The sequence below is a fragment of the Gossypium raimondii genome, chromosome 1, assembly GCF_025698545.1.
Source record: "Gossypium raimondii isolate GPD5lz chromosome 1, ASM2569854v1, whole genome shotgun sequence".
In the NCBI taxonomy this organism is placed as follows: Eukaryota; Viridiplantae; Streptophyta; class Magnoliopsida; order Malvales; family Malvaceae; genus Gossypium; species Gossypium raimondii.
This window is the reverse complement of record NC_068565.1, coordinates 39,104,223-39,112,532: the sequence shown is the minus strand read 5'-3', so window position 1 is coordinate 39,112,532 and position 8,310 is coordinate 39,104,223. Positions and strand designations below refer to the sequence as shown.

Sequence of the window (8,310 nt, the reverse complement as noted above, 5' to 3'; positions counted from 1 at the left end):
AACAATCACAGGCAAAGTCGAAGCATTACCTAAATAAACATATTTTAAGTGAGAGGGAAGTACCTTAAGTTATAATTTAGGTGGCTCTTCGATTGACACTTTTGGTTGGACACAATCTCTGCTTTCTAACTCCAAAGATTCAAAGTGGGATTGTCGATTAAATCCCCTTTGATTAGCTTATAAAAAAGCTAAGTATTCCCCCATCTTCATCACTTCGAGGGTCTGGCATCAAAACTTGTTCTAATGTGTCCTCAACAAATTTGAGTTCCCGTTCTACAGCTAAATCCTCTAACTCATATACTGTAGAACAATCATCAACTATGTTAGGGAATCGCATAGACTTAAAAACATTAAAAGTTACCTGATCGTTTTGAACATGCATAGTAAGCTTGCCCTTCTGCATATCAATAAGTGTCCTTCTAGTTGCTAGGAAAGGCCTCCCTAGGATGACTGGCACCTTTTTGTCTACTTTAAAGTCTAAAATAACAAAGTCAGTAGGAAAAAGTAAATTTGTCTATACATACCAATACCTCCTCGATTTTTCCTTCTGGATGTGCAAATGATCGATCTGCTAATTGAAGTGTAGCCGTAGTAAGTCTAACGTCACCTATCCCCAATTTCCTAAATATATACATGGGCATTAAGTTGATTCTTGCACCTAAATCACATAGTGTCTTACCACCATAAGTTGCTCCAATGTTGCAAGGTATGGTAAAACATCCAAGGTCCTTTATCTTTGGGGATAATTTATTTTGAAGATATGCACTGTATTCTTTTGACAGGGCTACCATCTCAACTTCTCCAAGTCTTCATTCCTTAGACATGATATCCTTCATGAATTTGACGTAGTTTGGCATCTGCTCAAGTGCTTCTACCAACAAGATGTTGATATGAAGTTGCTTAAGTACGTTTAGGAATTTCTTAAATTAAACTTCTTATTTCTGCTTTTGAAATTTTTAAGGGTAAGGTGGTCGATGATTCTTTACTAGAATTGGTTGATTTGTCTTTTGTGGAAATTGTGTATCTAACAAAGTTATTAGTTTATCAGAATTGGCTGGGTTAGAAGTTACTTTATTAGATTTTACAGATTCTGGTTCTGGTGAATCTAGAATTTCAACACTTGGTTGAACTTCCACTAAATCTTGAGCATCAGGCGACTCTTCTTCAACTTCAACTGTGTTGGGCTCTAATGTCTTTCCGCTCCTCAATATTAATACTTTACAATACTCTTTCCCCTGATTTCTTGGATTTTCTGTATCACTAGGCAGAGCACCCTGTGATAGGTTCCTAAGTTCAATAGCAAGTTGGCCCACTTAATTCTTCAAATTCCTTAAAGTGGCATCATTCTTTGCGATTTATGCCTTCAATAGGTTCTCTAAGCTATTGGAAGGTTCAACTTGAGTTAGTTTTTGAACTTTTTGGGTAAAAACAGGTGGTTGGGTCAGTTTAGGTTGTGCATAAGTGTTACTGGTTCCAACCCTTTGGTTACTCCAAGAAAAATTTGAGTGGTTTCGCCAATATAGGTTATAAAAATTGGATTGTAGTACTTGCCTTCCTCAGTTTAGGTTTTGGTTACCCATGTAATACTCGGATTCTGGGTTTGATGGACATTCTTCGAACAAGTGTCCTTCCCCACAATAAACACAGGCTACAGTCTCAAATTGATTCGGTGGCTGAGCTGCAAAATTATTAAACCCATTAGTAGTAAAGTTTTTAAGCATTAAGGATGCTGAAGATACTTGAGATGAGAGTGAAGGAGAGCGTCTACTTCATGTACTCCAGCAACTCGTCTTCCTGACATTGCTCGATTGGTTTGCCATTGATAATTGTTGCTGGCAATCCTCTTGATGATTTCATAAGCCTCGTTATAAAACTTAGAAAGGAAAGCATCGTTAGTAGAAGCATCTGCTACCATCCTCGTGTGAGCATTGAAACCGTTATAGAATGTGTCTAATTGGACGCAATGAGGGATTTCGTGATAAGGGCATCTTCGTCATAGTTCTTTAAACCTTTCCTATGCCTCATACAAAGACTCGTCATCCATCTGTTGGAAAGTACTGATCTCGTTCCTTAACTTAGCATTCTTGCTAGGTGGGAAGTACTTCATAAGGAATCTTTTTGCTAACTCTTGCCATGTGGTAATGGAGTTTATTGGCAATGAGTTCAACCAGGCTTGAGCTCTGTCCCTCAGTGAATATAGGAAAAACTTTAATCGTAGTGCATCTTTGGGTGCTCTGGCTAATTTGAAAGAATCAATCACCACCATAAACAAACTTAAGTGATTGAAAGAATCAATCACCACCATAAACAATCTTAAGTGAATGTGAGGATCTTCAGTAGGCATTCCATTGAATTGACCCACTGTCTAAAGCATCTGAAACATGACAAGCTTCAACTCAAATTGTTATGCCTCAATTTCGAGTCTCCTAATACTCAGATTAAGCTTATGAAACACTGGCATGACATACTGGCTTAGAGCTCTATCCCTATCATTAACAATAAGGATAGGATTTTGAGCATGGTTTGCTTCGTTTCCTTGATTCGGATTTTCAAAGTTCATATCTTCGGTCCTTCTCTGACTTGCTTGTATTCTTCTTTGTCAAATTTTTTTTTCAATTTTAGGATCTACGAGGAGTAAATCTATAATTCGATCAATACTCATAAACACATGAAATAAAAATAGAAAAAAATAATGGAATTAAAATTAAATAGAAAAATAAACCAAAATGCAAAATTAACAACCTCACAAATAGTGTCTTTTAAAACAGTCCTTGGCAACGACGCCAAAAACCTGGAACGATGGCAATGTGCAAGTGTGCACAATCACAACAAGTAAAAAAGTGACAAGTAAATGTCGAGTTATCGTACCCACAGGGACTGTGAAAAAAAAATATTTATGAAATGTAAATCAAACACTTTGGTGATTAAAAATATTTTGATTTTGAGGAAGTGATTAAAAACTAAAATTTAACAAAGTAAAATAAAATAAAAATAAAAATTTTAATGCACGATTACAAAAGATGGTTTTAATCAATATGACAAAATTGTGTTAGACCAATTACATTCCTTAACTTAGAATTACTAAACCCATGTTCATGTTGTTACGAATATTTTCACGACAACTTGGTAATTTGCTAACTACTGCTCATACGTACTTACTAAATTAGCTACTCTCTTGAACATTTTTCAATGTCAATTCAAACAATTAATCAATCTTCATAAGCAGATAAAATATTAAGTGAGGTAACTATATATTTCTATATTAAAACAGTTTAATCACAATAAACTTGCAAGTTAGGCAAGGCTAATGTACCGTTTAATACCGTCGCTAATTTAACCTTCAGCTACCTTAGAAGATTAAACATGTACTAATTAAATACCGTGTCAATTAATTATAATTTCTGTAATGGCCCGTTTTTAGTGAAATTGGAACAGTGGTTTTGGGACCACAAATTTGATGTCAAAAAAATTATTTTAATATGATTTTAATATCTACAACATGATAATATTATATTATAAAAATTTCGTTAAGAAATTTTACTGTTTGCATGTTCAATCTGATTAAAATGACTAAATCGCGTAATATGCAAAAGTTGTGTTCTACTAGCTAAAGGTATTAATTAGCTATATAACTTTACATTGGAGGTCCTTCCATGTTAATTAGACCATTAAATGAGTTAGTGGATGTGCATGGCTTGGTAAATGTGAAATTATTAAAGTTAGGTAAGGGTAATTTGTTAAAAAGGCAATTAAAGATAAAAGTAATCAAAAATTAAAGCTATCATCTTTCATTATCTTCTCCAACTTAAATTTACAGCAAATAAAACACCATGGGAGATCTTTAATTTTTGACTAGACTATCCCTTGCATGTAAGTGCAACTTTGTTCCGTTTTTTAATGATTTTCATGTTTTCAGGATCGTTGTAGCTTAACCTAGCTATCCCGGGGACTAATTTCCAAAACTATTGAATTGTTTAAGTTTTACGATTGATGAATAACTTAGGGTTTTGAAGTTCAAGGGAATAAAATGAATCCTTGTTGTTAGATAAACAACTTTTGTTAAGTGATTTTTTGTTAAATTTGTCAATTAGGGGCTAAATTGAAAAATGTGAAATATCATGGTATAAATTGTGAATTAATGAGATGTATGGGCTGCTATGAATATACATGATAATCAGCTAGGCTTGGGTTGGGAGGAAATTGCATGAATTTCATTTTACGAGCCTAGGGACTAAATTGTAAAGAAATCAAAAGTATAAGGGCAAAATGGTATTTTTCCAAAACATGATTTTTGGACTAAATTGATTAGAATGAAGTTTGAATTAGTTAAATTTGATTATATAGATCAAGAAAAGTAATGTACGGATTTAGATCGGGGAAAAGTTAAAGTGTAGGATTAATCGATCGTTTTTCTCCGTATGAGTTGAGGTAAGCTTGTATATTTAATTAGCATTAAATTATAATTGATTTAAATGCTTTTGTGTCATATTATTGATATTGTGACACTACGGAAAATTCCAACGAAGTTTTGACGACTATCGAACCCCGTGTGAACCTTATGAATATAGAGAATACAAATGACATGTCATTAGGGGTTACCGTGTTTTGGATGCTGCTCTCGTACGTCCTAGCAGTGGCCGAGTTTCCAACATGTGTTGTGGTTACTTTACAGCTTGTGTGAGCATCACCGTGTAGCTACGTCTTGACTGACAACTTGTGTGAACAGACCTAGTTATGGCTCAAGAGAGAGCATTGATACGAGATATGAGATTGTAGTGGTTTCGACCACGTGTTTGCACGTAGTGTGCAAGATACTCGCGTTCGATAGTTTTCCAAGTGGTTCAACGGGCACAGTATTGTTACGAGGTCATACAAGTTTTATACGAACTAGTATAGGTATGTACGCAAAATACATGGCAATGGTATACATTAGACGTGCTCATGGGCCGGGCGGCCCGGCCCGGCCCGATGGCCCGCCCAAAATATGGGAGGGTTCGGGTAAAAATATAGGCCCGAAATATGGGTTTGGACAAAAAATGAGGCCCGTTTTAAAAACGGGCCGGCCTCGTAAACTTTTTGGCCCGGCCCAATTCAATTTAATTAATATATTTTTTTATTTTTAAAATTTATTATATGTCAATTGTCATTAATACATTTCCCATTTCCCTTCCTTTCCCCATTTCCCCGACCCCAGATAAATCCCTAACCCCTTCTCTCCCTTTTTTCCCCCAAATCGGAAATCCACCTCCACCTCCACGACTCCACGCCACGGTGCTTCTAGCCTTCTTCGTCTTCTCAAAGGTGAGTTTGTTGTTAACCTTTGAATTAGTTTTTGCTTTGTGCTTTTGATTTTGATTTTATTCAATCGGTTCCTCACTCTCTTTCAATGGCATCTGCTAAAATCAGTCATTTGTGATGAACTTCTTAGGCTCACTCTCTTATATGCTTATTCCTGTATCTAAGTTCGTTTGTTTGCAGTCCAACTCAGGGATTCAAAACTAGTAAATCCTTGTAGGCTTGTCCTTCCTCGTATCTTGTAATATGATGAACATAAAAAAAGAGGGGACTCCCCTCTTGACTTTTGAGTTAAAAGAAGAAAATGACTGATTTTAGCCAGTAAATCCTCGTCTTTTGTCCTTCCTCGTTTTCTAAGAAGATGATTTCAGTGCATTTTTTTTGGGACATGATGCACAGTATGAATTACTTGTTTATTTTGAAATGGTTATCTACTTTAAAACAGAGATTTTCTTATTTTGAAAAATGTCATCAGTAGTAAGTGAAATATGTTCCAATTGAGGGATTATCCGAGAAGTCAACACCCAAAAATGATGATATATTAGATCGTAACTTTGCTAGGAATTGGGCTTACATTATTATTGATATTGTTTGAATTATTAAATTAAGGAGTAATGATATAAAGATTAAGTGACTAAAGTATTCATTGCCGAACATATATTGAATACTCACAATTTAACTCATTCTTATAAACAATTTTAGCTTCAAAATCAACATAAGAGTCATGAATTCTTGCTTTGTTTTCAAAGAATTGAGAATCTTACGCTTAAGATTTTTAGACAAATTGAGTAAATCTTGCATGGTTATCAACTTTGGTTATAATTCAACTTTGATGAATTATAATTTAAAGTATATTGGTTGAATAAATTTAAAGTATGAATGATTAATATCTTTGTTTTAATGTTCGAACATATAGGTATATACTTATATAGGCCTTTGCATTTAGTTAAAGTATGAATGGTATATAAGTATATACATAAATGTTATTGAATTTAGTTGAAGTATAAAGTTTATATATATATATATACAAGGTTTGAATTCACACATGTATATACATGTATAAATTATTGGTTTAATCAAAGGTATGTATATATATGTGTACATAAGGTTCGAATAAATTCATAGGTATATACATGTATAAACCTTTGGATTGGATTTATAATATGTATATTATACTTGTTTAAGTAGTTTTGAATAAGCATGCAAATATATATATGTATATTCTTTTGTATCGAATTAAGATATGTCATTATATAAGTATATGAGGTTCGATTATATATATATATACATGTATAAGATCTAGTTTTGAAGTTTAGTATGAACTGATATATGTATATGTTAGTTTGAATATGTATATATTTACATGTATAATTTCTTGTATTGAAATCAAGTATGAAATTATAATACGTTTGATTTTGTCAAGTATGAGAAAAACACAGTCTCTCTTGACCTTGAGATCACAAACTTGAAATGATTTTTATTTTTATTCTCTTGATCTTTTCTATTTTTATTTTTAATTTAATAGTCTTATACTGAAATTTTTTATTCTTCTAGTTTCAAGATTGAAAAATGTTGCAATTGTTAAAAGATTTGATGGTTTCCTTTGGCTGTAAAAACACTTGCAGGTCTTCTCCGTTGTAAACTAGATGCTGATGAACGGTGTAAAATATTACATAGCAATTTTGGGACCTACTTGATGATACATGCAATATTCTTCCACATTCAAATTGAGTTATTATTATCTTTCATCCTATTTAAAGCGTTGCTTTGCTTATTGTTCATATTTTCCTAAACATTATGAATTTTAAATAGAAAAACTCATTCGTTTGTGGATGGCTACTTCAAAGATTTGAGATAAAGGTCGGTTTTTAACATTCCGATTTTAAAGCAAAATGGGCGGGCAAGCCCTGCTTCATATTTTCTCCACAGTAGGGCTTGGGCAAAATCTAGAGCCCACATTTGGGCCGGCCGGCCGGGCTTAGCAATTGGCTGAAATTTTTTCAAGCCCTACTGAACCTACTGCCCTACCATGAGCACCTCAAGTATACATTTATGACATATGAATAAATGGTATGGCTAACTTGGTTGGTGATTATGTGTTAGGCTTTTGGGCCAAATTGAGTTGTGATATGCCTTATTTTACTTACTTAAATTATGGTTAAACGAGTATGAGAAGAAGGAAGGATTGACAAATGCTTCTATTAGAATTGTTATGAAAGCATGGAAAGGTATGAGTTATTAGATGATCGAAATATGCTTTGACACATGCTTGAAAATTTGAATGCACTTAAGTAGTGTGTACTTATGCTATGATGTTTTAAGATGATTGCTATTTTATGTGATAATTAAAATTGAGAGGCTAATGTTGTTTAAGCTAAGGCCAAGATATATTGGATTGACTAAAGTGTATTATGCTTATAAATTGAAGTGGTAAGCTTTATTTTTGAATTAGAACTTACTAAGCATTACATGCTTACTTTGTGTTAGTTTCTTTATTTACTTAGATATCGGAAGCTCGTTCGGGTTGGATGTTGGTGGAGATTTCATCACACTATCTATCGGTTATTTTGGTATTTGTGGTTTTATAATTTTGGTTATAATGACATTTATTGGTCATTTTGTCTAATGAAAGCCTACATGTTTTGTTATGTTTGTAGCCATTTGATTTGGCTTGTATTTGAGGTATATTGTGTATGTATATATGTGTAAATTGCCTTATTATATGTGGTGTATGGTTGTCATGTAAATGCATTGTTTGTGAATTGGTGTTTTGAGTATCAAATGGTTGATTTTGATAAGTGACCTACATGTTAAGCTTTAGGCAAAATGAGGCATATATGTATTTGACCATTTAGGTATGTTTGAGATGCATAGTTTGCTTGATTATAAATGATCAATTAGGGTGCTTATGGGCATCATGTTGTTATGTGTGGATACTATAAGTTATAAGCTTGATGTTGGTTGGTTTTGCATGCCTATTTATGTCATGGTCATATGCAAATTGTTGTGTTTAGG

General features: G+C 33.5%; 1 non-coding gene across 1 annotated transcript; it reads left to right on the top strand.

The window, feature by feature from the left end:
- The first annotated feature begins 1,970 nt into the window (after positions 1-1,970).
- LOC128032820 (small nucleolar RNA R71) lies at positions 1,971-2,077 on the top strand. Its single transcript, XR_008189162.1, has one exon. It is a non-coding gene; the product is annotated as a small nucleolar RNA R71 (small nucleolar RNA).
- The last annotated feature ends 6,233 nt before the right edge of the window (positions 2,078-8,310 follow it).